A 14,918-nucleotide genomic window follows, 5' to 3' on the forward strand; every position below is an offset into this window, starting at 1 on the left:
CCTACTTTCTCAAAATCTAACCCTTCAGCTGTTATTTCCCATGAAGCTTGTGGGTTATCAGGCTATAGGAGCCAAATGAACAGCACCTTGTAAATATTTCATGGTCATATCATGGTTCTGAGAACAGTGAAAAATGATCCTAGGATCTTGAAAACATGCTAGATCCTAGGCTCAATCATTTGCTTTGATGGGAAATCCAGAGATTCATAGGGCACTTGGGTGCATTTCATTTTCATTGGGTCGTTTATTTCCATTTCTTATTTTATTTGGAAGGTCTTACTAAAGTATTTATTTGTGAAACGGTGGAATCAGACTTCAAAAGGTAGGAGGGAAAGCTAGAAGGGTAAGTCTCTGAAGTTTTCCAGGCATAGCCCAACAACCCCGCAGCATCTTGTCATCCCTGGTGGTTGTGTATCAGCAGGTGCAAGTTGCCTTTGATTAAGTAATTGGGTTCAGAAAACCCTCAGGCATGAACATACAATTATAGCTTCTGTCTTCTTTTTGCTCCTCTGACCCACAAAAAGACATCTGGCTCAACTGTACGATTAGGAATGAAGGGGAGAAAATTGAACAATTAATTCAAATTGTAGTTTTTAAATTTCTTACAAATCCTCTTTTCAACAAAGAAGAAACATAGGAATCTATTCTTGACAGCCCTTCAGAGACGTAACAGGGCACCTAAAATAAAATGTGTAACAGTTCAAAAGAACAATTTTAATTTTTCAAAGTAAAACAGTTACACACGTGCATAAGAAATAAAATGGCACATTAGGTTTGTGATCAACATTGACCAGAGAGAAAGAGCCAAAAATGAAATGAAATACTGAAGAATAATCATGGTTGTAGATGCTTTTCTTTGATTTTCTTCAAAATTTTTAAAGCTGCCATGTCAGCAGTTTCAAATTAAAAAAAAATTCTAAAATGCACATTATTTTGAGTTTTGTTGAGTTGTATATTCTGTTTTCATGCCCATTTTGAAATACAGCTGAGGAGGCAGATTATATTTTCTGATGCTGTCAAACATTCCATTTCTATCATTAAAATGATAACTAACAGTTAATATCAGCAGATGGAAAATCATATTTATTCTTTGACTGGTTACCATGATGAACTGTAATCTCAGATCTTGCACCCAGGAATTCAGATATTTAGTATCATTTTCATGCTTTAAAAATGAGCATCCATATGTTTACGTGACTGACTCTCATGTGGCAGGTCACACATGTAGCTTATTTCTTAATACTGACATGACATTATTCAAACATTGCAATGCCTTCCCAACTTTATTCCGCTCCTTAAACAATATTATGTCCTTAGACTTTTAGAGGCTGGTAGAATATTAGCATACAAGGAGTAAGATAATGAAGGGATGAGAAACAGTATTTTGATATCCTATCCTTTATATAGTTCATTTTTCAATCTGATCTCAAGTAGAATATAATGGTTACTTCTGGAAGATTGTCAAGGGTTAAGAAGCAAATTACAAATGATATAATGTTGGGGTTAATATAGAGCATGAAATCAGCCATAATACCTGGCTTGCTAAGATGTAACACAGAGGCCACTGGGTGCGAGGGAGGGTTTCTGAGAAGGGTGTGGGCCTTTGAAATGCCGGGGGCCATGTGACCACTCTGCCACTGGAATGCCTTGGGGAGTTACCTTCCCTGAGGCTCTCTTATCCCAAACAGCCGCCCTGTGATCTACGAGATGTTATGCATTGTCTCTTAGGCTATGTTTAATAGAATAGCCGGATTAGCATATTGTATCTTTCCCGTAAATCTTTTCAGTTTCAGTAAGACCCCTTGTCACACATCATGTGCTTGAGAAACAGTGATAAGGATATCCTGAAGGACCAAGAAAAGCAGGAGCAAAGAAGAGCAAAGGGTCCTCATCTCTGAGCGTTGACCCCCTTGTCTTCTCTCTTTCAAGGCAAAGTTTGGAGTAATCTTTCATCCATCGGTACAGGGATTGCTGGCCATTCCCAGCAATATAACAAGATGATAAAACTTTTTAGAGCAAGAATATTATTACTATAAATTCTTAGTGAAAATTTAGCTTTAAATATAATTTTGTAAAAAAAAAAAATACACACATACAAACACATAGGACTCTATTCCTACCTTTGAGTGGAACTATTTATCATGGCAAGGAGCAGGCTATTGGCCATTGTGGTAAGATGAATGATGAATCAGATGCAAGGCAGGGTTCCTTAATAATTTATTGGGTCATGAGTTATGGTTCTGTTCAACTGAAAATTATAAGATAGGTTTGCCTCAGGCAAAAAGCATAATGTATGCAAAAGGAAAATAGATTAAGCAAACATTCCATGAGTTTAATCATTTCAAACATTATACTGGATAAAGGCCCTGATGCATTTGTCATTAATTCAGGGGACAATTTTACCTCCACATAACATGATCACAAGATGGGAGTTGTCACTACGGCTCTGTAAATGGGATGTTCATAATGAATAGTCACTAGAAGTCATTACTCTCATTCAATGTTTTTCCTTGTGAACGAGGATAAGGAACAGCGCAGGAAGCAAAGCTTGTGGTTATTTTTTTTCTTTTGTGGAAAGTTATTATTCTTCTATCTCTAATGACTTGTTGATCCATTGACTTTCATATTCATTCAACGTACATTTACTGAGCACCAACTCTGTGCCAGAGACACTGTTCAGAGTTCCTGATGAAGAGCCTCTTCTAAATAATTTTTGGTGGCTAGCACTTTTGAAGCAAAAACAATATTGTATGGGCTTTCATAGACTAAGGCATTTATAAAGTTACCCAGATTTGACCAAAATAATGAAATGCACAGGTAATATTACAACCTCAATCTTTACTTAATTAATGCCCTTTCACATTCTTTGAGAAGTTAGCATATGTATGTTCTTATATACATAAAACAATGCTCTATTAAACAAGTTGGTATAAATAATATTTACTTAAAGGTTATAAGGCAATGTTAAATCAACCTCAAATCAATATGTGTTTGGTTTCAGGCTCTTTGGTTTTGTTTCGGGAGGTTTTTCATGCTCCAAGTTGTTCTTTACCTGGTAACTCTTCATAAAATATATTGGTTCTGGCAAAAAACAACAATAATAAAATCATAGTAGTCACATTAGTTTTATGTTCCTCTCTGATAAATCTCCAACCTAGGTCTCAATATACTGGGATATAGGAATCTCAAAGGAGGAATAGTATGGCCATATATTTTGACTGTAATATTTCTCTGGTAGTGAGTTGTCCAAGAAATGTGTCTCTTGAGGACTGAAGGTCAGCCTTGTACAACACTGAAGAGAAGACCTACAAAACTTCTCACATATAAAGTTCATATTTTTGTAAATAATCTAATTCAATTATTTCAAATCTTTTTAAAGGCCATCTAATCTTTTTTTCTTTTAAATATTTATCACATATTTTGTGCAAGAAACACTACGTATTGTTGGTATATTATAACTGAACAAAACACTCAATAATTTCTACCCTAATGGACATTCTATTCTGACAAAATAAAAGATAAACAAATAGATAAATAAAATACATTTTATTATATACTGAAATATGCTATGGATAAATAGAAAACAGTGAAAAAGAATAGTGAGTCATATGTAGTACAGTTGTACTTTTAGGTTTTTTTTTTAATGAATTATATGAAAGTTTTAGTCAAAAGGTGATTTTTGAGCAAAAACTAAGGGGAGTCAGAACACAGAACTCTATCTTTGGGAAATGTATTCCAGACAGGGGGAACAAATCTTGTGTCTGACTTTGAAATTAAAGGCTTTGGTGGGGGTATATCCACCCTTCCAGGAAGAGAATGGTCTTTTAAGATCTTGGAAATATTTTGGTTTTACTCTGAATGCAATGGGATCCTAGCACAGGTTTGACATATTCTGAAATAGATAATAGAAATTTATCTGAAACAGATAAAAATCTGACTGATTTTTTAAAATAAATTGAGGAACAAGGTAGAAGCAAAGATTATTGGAAAAGAAGATTATTCTCATAATTTATAAAATCAATGAAAGTGACTTGAACTAGGTTGATAGTGGTTGAGGTGATAACCAAGCAGCAGATTTTGGATATATACATATTTTTTTCATAGTGAAAGTGAGGCAAAGGTACAGAGATTTCTTGCATACCCCAGCCCCCACATTTACATAGCCTCCTGCATTATCAACATCCCCAGTGGAGTCGGACATTTGTCACAATTGATGAACCTCCACGGACACATCATCATCACCCAAAGGCCATAGTTTACATTATAGTGCACTCTTGGTGCTGTGCATTCTTTTGGTTTGAACAAATTGTATGACATGTATGTATCATTATGGTATCATACAGAGTACTTTCACTGCTTGAAAAATCCTCTGTGGTCTACCTGCTAATCCCTCTCACCCCCTAAAATGTCGGTCAACCAGTGATCTTTTTACTGTCTCCATACTTTTGCTTTTTCCAAAATGGCATGCAGTTGGAATCATACAGTAGGCAACCTTTTCAATTGGCTACTTTTGCTTTAATATGTATTTAAGGCTTCTAAAGGTACAGGCATATGCTTGTCCTCTTACAAAGAACATAATGGAGTATAAAGAATGACTGCAAATCTCAAAAAGAAGGGGTTGTAATTTACTTGATTAGATGTTATATCTACTTTATATTTAAAACTTAAGATTGGGGAGATAGTATTCATTTAGCACTTTTTCTTTTACAATGCCTGAGGCATTTATCTTGATCACTGTGGAGAAAGATGTGCTTCTCAAGAAACATGAATGTATAATTGTATTCAAAATTATGCATTTTCATTTCAGATAACAAAAATTATTTATTTCTTTGTGGCTCAAGTACCTTTTACTAAAATAGTCATTATGACATATCTTCCATCTATATATTGTTTTCAGCTCTATGATTTTCACATAAAGGGAAAAAAAAGTAAGGAGGGAAGCCATCTATTTTAAGTTGGGCATATAAACTTTTAGTTTGCATTTGATTCTGTGACTGAATGAATTACTGTTTTTCTGAAAGAAGACACAAAAATCAGGGCGGGGAGTCAGAGAAACATGTCAATTTATATGTAATTAAAAGCCTCTTTAAAAAGTTACTAAATAAAACTGTCAAATTTTTAAATGTCTTAACTTTTTTTTAAGAAACAAATGAAATTTGGCCAGAATATGACAATGTTATTACAATATTATTTTAAAATTCCCTCCTTAATTTTTATAAATTTTGGTAGAGTATAAATCACGTGCATGGGTTATATACATCATGCATGTCTAGATTATAGGCAAAGCTGGAAGTGTTTTATTTGAGAATATATAATGGTATTCCCTTTATCATATATGTAGGACAGAGTCATTATTACGTCTGGCCAATAAATGCTGACTGCATATAGTATTTCTGATCCTGTACACTACACAGGCTCATTAAAAATTCAAGCAAAATGTTGCTAAAATGTTAGCTCATTTATCCAGGAATTGAGACTGTGGTATATTTGTAACAGTCAAACCTTATTCCCTATGAAATACTCATATCACTGATTTACCTTGTTTTCTTATGCACTAGAGAGACAGTTCAAAAATCAAAGCAATCAAGGAAATTATTTTTATTCTATTGCTCATAGAAGTAAGTGCCCTAAATTTTGAGGTATAGGAAGAGCTGCTGTGGATGGTTTGTGCACACTGCACAAACCAGAGGGCATTATTTGCATACATGAGTAATGCGATGTCTCTAAACTTAGGTCTGGTTGTGAGGCACTTATTTTGTCCTACAACTACATAACTTTTTATCTTGGACTGCAATATTAAGGATAGATGTAACATTATGACATTTGAGTTGGCTGAGTTTTCACAGAAAGTACTATGGAAAAGAAAATCAATTAAATGTTTGCTTTATATAATGAGATTAACAAATAGTTTGCTGCAAATCTATCTAATCAAGAGGTTTAAAAAAGCTTGGAAAATGGTTGAGATAAATCTTCTGCAGAAGACATAGAAACAGAAGCTGCTCTTGTTCGAGTGGAAGTGGGAGCTCCAGAGCCCACATGGGGCTCCTGCCCTTTCCTCATAAGTAGTGAGGATGCGTCAGATTCTCATTTAGAAAGTTCTAGAACCCTCTTGAGCATATTTGGAGTATTATCAATCTCATGTGAACAAATTTAATCCTCCGTCAAAAGAATCCTCTTAACCTCTTGCCAAACAACAAAAGTCACAGTTGTGGAACATATGTTTGAAATGCTGATTTCTTTAGAACTCATGGTATATATCTACAGAGAGAGCAGACATGCACCAGTTTACCTGTATTTGTCTCATGGGCAACATGTAGATCTACGAAATACATGTGACTCACAGTCAGCGAGTTGAGTAATTACCATATGCAAGAGGACACTGTTGCAAGTCTAGAGTTTAACGTCCATGCATACTTTGTATAAGTTTAAGCATTTTATAGAACTTTCGTGTTCCCTGACAAATTCTCCTCTTTGTGAAAGAACCCAGACGGTGTGAATTCTAGGTTAAGTTTTTGTATTTTCATGACTAATGCAGAGTGAACTTCATATAGATTGTAGAGACATGTCTTACAATTCTGAAGCCATAATTCAGAGACTTAATTGCCTATTTCTGTATATTACAATTACACATATAGCATTAATGTAACATTAGCTAAAAGGCCTGCCATATACTCATGAAGTTAAGGGGAAAAGTTCATTTATATTTTAACTTTAGTGCTTTAAACAGATAACTCTGGAATATTACTCAATCTATATTAACTAAGACTGATAATCGATGCTTTCATTTAAACTTAAATACTAATGCATGCAGCAAAATTAAATCCAATGGCTTTGATTTTCTTTTCCTGGAGCTATTCGAAATTATTTGATCCATCTTTCTTAACACTCAAATCTGGTCCATTAAGACTTTGAAAAGGCAGAGAAATGCTGCATTAAAATTAAAAGCTCATATTCTGAAAAGCAGCTAGCTAAACTCTAGGACATTAATGTCTAGATGTAATATTTTGGTTGTATATGAAGGGAAATAAGCTATTATTGCTTTTGACCTTTAGAAGTTATGTTTTATGTATAGTTAAAATAAATAAACTCTGTTTGCTGATCAATAAACAAGGCTGTTTTTTGGAGTCAGTAGAAATAACTGTGTATACATGAGAAAAAAAAAGAACTGTGTATACATGAAATTTTAGGAAGTTCTAAACTTTGTACCCTACAGCTATTCAGTCCTATTCATTATTATTCTACTTTATTCAATTTTACACAATTATTTACGCACATCTAGCCATCTAATCAATTTTAGCCCTGTTTTTTAGCTACAAGTTTTCTTGACTAGTAGAAAAAAATGTTGCTGTAGGTACTAGCGAATTATATTCTTTGTTAAAGTAAAATTATTTGATGCAGGTATTTCTCTGACTCTTCTCAGGGTTTTCTGTCTTCTATTTTAATGATCATCTTTACACACTTTAACAAATCATGTCTACGGTCCTTCCAGAGGTGTCATTTTCAGTCTAGATTTTGAGGATATGGTGATACTTGACTACATTTTCTTATAATGAGCATCCAGAAATAGATTCCTACTCCGGTTCTGTAGACCTTGCCAACCAATTAAAATGAAAGGACAGAAGCCTTGTTAGAATTAGTGAACCTATACTTTGGCTAAGCCATTCTTACATACCCTTTATGAAATTATCCTTATTCTTATTCTGCCCTTCTCATGCTTTAAGGTGGGCTATGTCAATGTACAATGAAGAAAGTTCAGTGAGTTTAATTAGTAATCATAAATATGTCTTCTAATAATATTAAACACCATCAAAAATTCATTCACAAATTTAATAAACAAATAGACTCTACCATGCCATTCTGTCTGAAAAGTTTTCTTTCCTGAGCAATTCTACATTTATTATTACAGTTTTAGGGGAAAATGCTGGAAAGATAATGTTTCATATATAAACATAATTTATTTTGTATTTTTAGAATTTTTATTAGTTTTGGCATTTCTCTGAAGATTTGCAGAGATCTTTTAGAAATTTAATATTATGTAACTATTATAAATAATGTGTTATTTTCAAAATGAGAAGTATCAAGGTATCTTAGTAATTGATAGTTATTTTGAAATCAGAGGTAAAAATGGTAGGACAATTCATCCCCAAAATAAAACTATAATCATCAGGATGATTTTCCACAAACTAAATGGAAATAATATAAAAGAATGGACTCTGGAGCCATATCACTAAAATTTGAGTCCTGGATTTGTGACCTTAAGCATTTAACCTCTATGATCTGTTTCTTCATGTCAAAAATGGAATAACAATCATCATACCTATTTTAGAGTGTTGTTGTGAGCTCTAAACAAGTTAAAAAGAGCTCTGAGAACCATCTCATGCATGCGTATGATCTCTTGTTACTATTATCCAAACTCAGTAATAAATTTAGGCTGAATTTCACATGTAAGCTATTCCAGAGGCAGTTTTCATTGCTCTTGTCAGAAGTTAATATGGAAATAATGTACCGGTCACTTACAGATTTTATATACAATTCACATATTCTTGCTCCATGGTAACACATATATAAAAGATATTTCAAGTATGTTTTATTTTTTAAGATCTTCTGGCAAGCGTTTTGTAGAATATACCATAGATTGGAAAGAAAATTTTCATGAAACCTACAAATCTCCTCCATGTTGAAAACATCCTTGTTTCTAATCAGATAATTCCAAAGAGTTCCAAGCTTAACTTAATTTCTTCTCACATATATGACTGTGCTATATTGTCTTACATATATGTATTTCATTACTGATTGCACAGGAATACCCAAACTGTCAAATAATCTTATTCTATTTTTATGGATTTCTTTTTCTTCTCTCAGAAGATACTCTTATTCTTTCCTAAACTTCCCTTGCTTCTTACAGATTTTCACCTGATGACCTTCCCTTATGCTTCACTTAAAAAATCGAAGTGATTAGGAGGGACTTAATTCACCTTTTCACCATCAAATATATCCATCTGCAGACACTTGTGCACAGACACTCTGCCTTTTCTGTACTTCCAATTAAAGGTCTTGTTTCAACTTTCCAAAGACAATTATCTTCCAACTCTCTGTATTATTATTTTCTCACTCACGACTAATTCTTCGGGGAAGTGAAATATTGTTCAAAATATCACCTGCCTCTATTAACCCTCTTTAAAAATTCTGGTCCTACTAGAGGATTATGTTATGACCCATGCACTCATGTATTCGGATTTTCCATGTGACTTCCTTTGACTAATGGTACGACAGTGAGATTGACAGATGTTAACTTGTAGTGAGAGCATTAGAAGTATTATATGGTTTTTCCTATTCTTGCTCTCTTCTAATATGAGGAGAGTGATGACCCAGAGCTACACAGAACCTGGACTAAACAACAAGAAGCAAATTATACAAACTGACATGAATGAAGCAAATAAAATAATATATGAGGTTTTAAGTTAATGAAACATTTCAGTCCTGGACAGTTTGGGATCGGGTCTGTATTTTTTCCCTTCTGTTCTAAAATACATTCACCACTTTATTAAGGGATAAACACTCAAAAGTCGGATCAACCTAACATATTCAGAAGTTATGTCTTGAGATCACTTCAAAAACTGCTTTTCAGATTGAAAACTGATACTCAATCCTGCTAGTTCTTTGTGATACTCGTCTGCTTCTTGTCTGCTTCTTGATCTTCTGCCACTAAAATCACACTATGAAGATGTGGATATCTTGTACTGTGTGTAATGTCTTTAGCGTTCAGTATTGAAAGGCAACAATTCTGTATCATCACTTGGAAATTTACCCTAAACTTAGATACAATAAAATAGTTGTCAAACTCTGATGATATCTTCAGGAAATCTGTTAATAAATATATGAATCCTTCCTCCCTCCCTTCTTTCTTTCCTTCTTTCCTTCATGCATTTAATACTTATTAACTTCCTACCAGGTAATATGCCCTGAGACATATGATAGGAATACAAACACATAGGAGAGACAGTCCTTGACGTCAAGGAGCTTTTAGTTACAAAAAGTTAAGCAGAGCTGAAAATAAATTGATACGATAAAGTGTTACAGGTATCATTATAGATTCATACACAGGATAAGGCATTAAGAAGTGTATAATCAATTCTATTAAGAATAAACAAGACATATTGTTAAAGTGTTGCTTTTAGAACAGATTAACCATAAAGGTGGAGAGTGGTCCAAGTGCCAAGGAACAGTGATCATGTAAACAAAGACAAGGAAGTGGGAAGCATCCTAGAATGTTCTGGGAGTCAGGAGCATTTCAAACTATAGGGAACAAATTGAGGGTGGGGAGATGGGGTAACTGGGTGATGGGCATTAAGGAGGGCACGTAATGTAATGAGCACAGGGTGTTATATGTAACTGATGAACAGCTGAACTCTACATCTGAAACTAATGATACCCTATATGTTAATTAATTGAATTTAAATAAAATAATAAAAAATGACTAGTTTCATGTGTGCAGAAGAAGTAGTGAGTAGGGAAACCTTGATTAAAACTAGTGGCATAGACTTCTTTCCTTTGTAATTGATTAAAAGTGCACACTAAGCATGCCATTTTAATTGTTTATATCTATAAGAAGTTTATTAATTATACCACGAATCCATATAAAACATGTCACTGCCTTTAGGAGGAGCTTTCACGGATATATCACAGTGCCTAGAAGACACTTGTCTTTATGATGTTGATATTGTAACCTTAAGTCTTTAACATGAGAGTAAAAGTTTTAATCGCGTCCTAAAATTGATTTAAATTATTGTACTAGAAAAGCAAAAGATACAAGGCACTTTGAGATTCCAGGAATGAGAGTATGGCATAGGAATAAAGTTAGTGCAGAACAGTTTTAGGATATGCTAGGATGGCCACTTGTCACCAAGTTAGAAAGTAACTCCATCCACCCTTGAATAACTTTTTAATTGACTATTAGGCATATTAATTAGGGTGAAGAATAAAATAGACTTAGATCATTACTGTGAAAATAAACCAAAATGAGCTTTTAAAGTTATGCAAAATATTAAGATAGAATACATTTTGCCCAGAGAAAGATTTGTTTTTTGACAATGTAAATGAATGGTATAATTGCAAATTAAGTTTATTATCATTTTTATGTCAGCATTTTTTTCTGAACTTCTCACTGGGAATATTGATGAATAAAGAATTACAAATGGGCGTGCTTCACTTCAGAAATACATCAAATGTTAATGCACTATAGAAAGCTATTCCATAAAGTAATGTGAGCATCTGTTTTTGAGAACTTTTTTCAACTAATATCAATTTTATTCTGCATGAGTTTTTTTTTCTTTTTTGTCCTAATTTTCTTTTAAAGATATATCATGGAAACACTCTGAGACATGCAAGAAGCAGTTTTTGTATTAAGAAAATTTGACTTTATGCAGGTGTGTCCAGTCCAATGGCCTTTATCATGTATTTGTTCTTTTGTTTTTGTAAAAATTCAGCATTCATCTCTCTGCACTTTAAAAAATTTTTACTCATTCATCAAACATTTATCTAGAATCTATTAAAAACTCTTCTGGAAATGGGATTTCAGTGGCAAATCAGGTCCACGTGGCTTCTGCCCTCACACATGTTACCTCACTTATATCTTATTTAAACTTCACAAGATTCATTGTCACTCTTTTCTAGATGAGGAAACAATGTCTATGATCACAATGGTGGAAACCTGTCAAGTTGAAATAGCTGACAAATTTTCTCCTAAATCCCTTTATGCACTCATTAATACCAGGGATTTCTAAGGCAATAATTTTAAAATTTTATTTTTTTATTTTTATTAAGTTTTTAATTTTAATTCCAGTATAGTTAACATACAATGTTACATTAGTTTTGGGTGTGTGATTTAGTGATTCAACAATCACATAACTCAGTGCTCATCATAATAAGTCTACTCTTCAATCCCCATTACCTGTTTTACTCATGCCCCCACCACCTTGTTTTTAAACTTAACACTTCTTTATTGTCTATATCAGTTTGGTGGTTAACAGCATGTCAGTTAATTCTTATAAACAAGTTCCTAAAAAAAAAGTGTGTTGTTATTCCCATGATAATCACCTTGGTCCACACTTTTACGATCGAATGGTTGCAATAATACAACCTCCTCAACTCCATAAACTATCTTTTAGTCCAGTCACTTGGCCCAGAGCAATGAAATCAGACTTTTAGTCCCTGAGCTACTTGGCAAAAATAGGTAAGAACAAAATGGTGGCTTCCTCCCAGCCCCCGCTTTTTTTTTTTTTTTTCTTTTTGGTTTATGGTTAAATCTTAAGGGGGTTTCCTCTCCCAGTGTTTATTTAATTTATATATGAGTTACTTATTTCCTTATCTTTTGATCTTATTCCTGTCTATAATAACATATTCTTAGTTGATCTTTTGCCATATATTGATCTTTATTTCATTTCTTGGTTAAAATTCATATATTTGTTTATTTCTGGTCACTTGGTTTATACCAACCCATTCTTGCCTGGTTCACTCAGGGGTTGTTCCGATGGATGTTCTCGAGGCTCAGACAGATACCCCAGTGTCTCTAGTCTTTATTTTTCCTTACCACATCAACTGCATGCTGTGTGAACTTCTATTTTTTTTATTGAACTGGGTGATCACGCTCAATTGCCTCATGCTAGGAACACCTTAACCCTGTATCAGTCCCTCCAGTTAGCTTTTCCATAGCAACTCAAGGACTGATGAAGCTTACTGCAAAGAAAAAATGCTACTTCTCAGATTTGGTCCCTTTATCAATTTCTTAATTCACATTTAACTGAGTCCTCATTAGTGCTTAGAAATTCTTTCCTTTCCTTTCCTAATTGCTGATTTCCCATCCTCTCTCTCTCTCTCTCTTTTAAATCATTGCCACTGCTACTCATCCATAATTTTGAATAGGTGAACTCAATTTCTACTTCACCAACCAAAAATAGAAAAAAAAATCAGGAAGAATTTCCCTCAAAGTTATGCCAATGACACTAAAAGTGATCTTAATGGATGCCTTTGCTATCAGATGCTAATGGACTAGAATTCCTTCAAGAATATGGTGAGCACTGTGTATTGTGTAAGACTGATAAATCACAGTCCTGTACCCTGAAACAAATAATACATTATATGTTAATAATAAAAAAAAATTAAAAAAATGAAAACTAAAACATGGGAAAGAAAAAAAAAACAGTAAGGGTAGTTCTCCTAGTACCTTGTTTTAGATCCACCCTCTCTTCCCAATCCACGATAATTTGCTTTATGGAAATAAAACACCTTTAAAAAATCAGCTTTTCTTTTTATTGAAGTCTTCTTATTTATATTAAACACAGTTAAAATATTATATTTAATAAACACAGACAAATGCACATGAAACTCCTTTCTCCTGATCTCATTGTTCTCCCTACTATTGTCCAATTTACCTCTCCCCTATAGATTAAGTCTTCCTGAAGGGGTGACTTCACTGCAGCTTCAATCATTCACTTCCTAAGTATTTCCTTAACTCACTGTCACCTTTGGCCCCAGCAGTCCCTTGTCACTAATGTAATTAATGATATTAGTCACCAATGACATAGATCTTACACACTCTGCAAAAATTAATTTAAAATAAATCACAGACTTATATGTAAAATTCAACACTCTAAAACTCCTAGAGGAGAGGATTGGATAAATTCTCCATGACCTTGGGTTCAGTGACGACTTTTTTGATACAACAAAGGCATGATCCATGAAAAATAATTAGTAAATTGGACTTCATTAAAATTAAAAATTTCTGCTCTGCAAAGGAACCAAAAGAATGAGAAGATAGCCACAGAATGGGAAAAAGAATCTGCAAAAGACATTGGCTGTTAAAGGACAGCTATCCAAAATATACAAAGAACTCTCAAAACTCAACAATAAGAAAATGAAAAAAACAGATTAAAAAATGGGCATACGTTCTGAAGAACCTCACCGAAGAATATATAAAGATGGAAAAAAAAAAGCATATGAAAAAATGCTCAACAGCAAATGTCGTTAGGGATTTTATAAATTAAATCAACAATGAGAAACAACTATGCACTTGTTAGAATGGCCAAAATTCAAACCATATGAGCAGCAAACGCCAGCTGGGATGTTGAGTGACAAGAATGCTCCTTCATCACTGATGGAAATATGAAATAGTACAACCACTTTGGAAGGCAGCTTACCAGTTTCTTACAAATCTAAACATATACCTAACCATATTATCCAAATTAAATGTTGACAATGTTTCCATACAAAAACCTGCAGGTGGATGCTTATAATGGCTTTATTCATAACTGCCAACAATTGGAAGCAGCCAAGATGTTCTCCCATAGGTAACTGGATAAACTGCGGTACATCCAGACAATGGAATATTATTCCATGCTAAAAATATATACAGGAGCTATCAAGCCATGATAAGACATGGAGGAACCTTAAATGCATATTAATAAGTGTAAGAAGCCAATCTAGAAAGATACATACCGTATGATTCCAACTATACGATATTCCAGGAAAGGCAAACTATAGAGACAGCAAAAAGATCGGTGGCTGCCAGAGGTTAGGGGGAATGGAGGGATGAATAGGTGGGTCACAAAGAATATTTACGTCAGTGAAATCATTCTGTGTGAAATCATAATGAGGGATACATGTCATTTATATTTACATTCTATGTTTTTCAAAACCTACAGAATGTACAATACCAAGAATGAACTATAATGTAAGCTGCGGACTTGGGATGATGATGGGTCAATATAGGTTCATCAATTGTAACAAATTTATCATTTGGGTACTGTAACTTGATAGGCCAGGAGGCCATGCATGTATGGGGGCAGTGGTATATGGGAACTCTCTATTCTTTCCACTCAATTGTGCTGTGAACCTAAAACCACTTTTAAAAAACAAAGTCT

The 14,918-nt window shown here is 33.8% G+C and overlaps 1 long non-coding RNA gene across 1 annotated transcript; it reads right to left on the minus strand.

Annotated features, from left to right (window-relative positions):
- Nucleotides 1-245: 245 nt before the first annotated feature.
- Nucleotides 246-14,568, minus strand: LOC141373661 (uncharacterized). The gene is made up of 3 exons (XR_012379903.1): nt 14,494-14,568; nt 2,121-2,248; nt 246-537 (listed from the first exon to the last, which is right to left on the minus strand). It is a non-coding gene; the product is annotated as an uncharacterized lncRNA (long non-coding RNA).
- Between the last annotated feature and the right edge of the window lie 350 nt (nt 14,569-14,918).

This window comes from Callorhinus ursinus, unplaced genomic scaffold, assembly GCF_003265705.2.
Source record: "Callorhinus ursinus isolate GAN/ISIS: 27379988/994484 unplaced genomic scaffold, GSC_fseal_2.0 scaffold11, whole genome shotgun sequence".
NCBI classification, from domain to species: domain Eukaryota; kingdom Metazoa; phylum Chordata; class Mammalia; order Carnivora; family Otariidae; genus Callorhinus; species Callorhinus ursinus.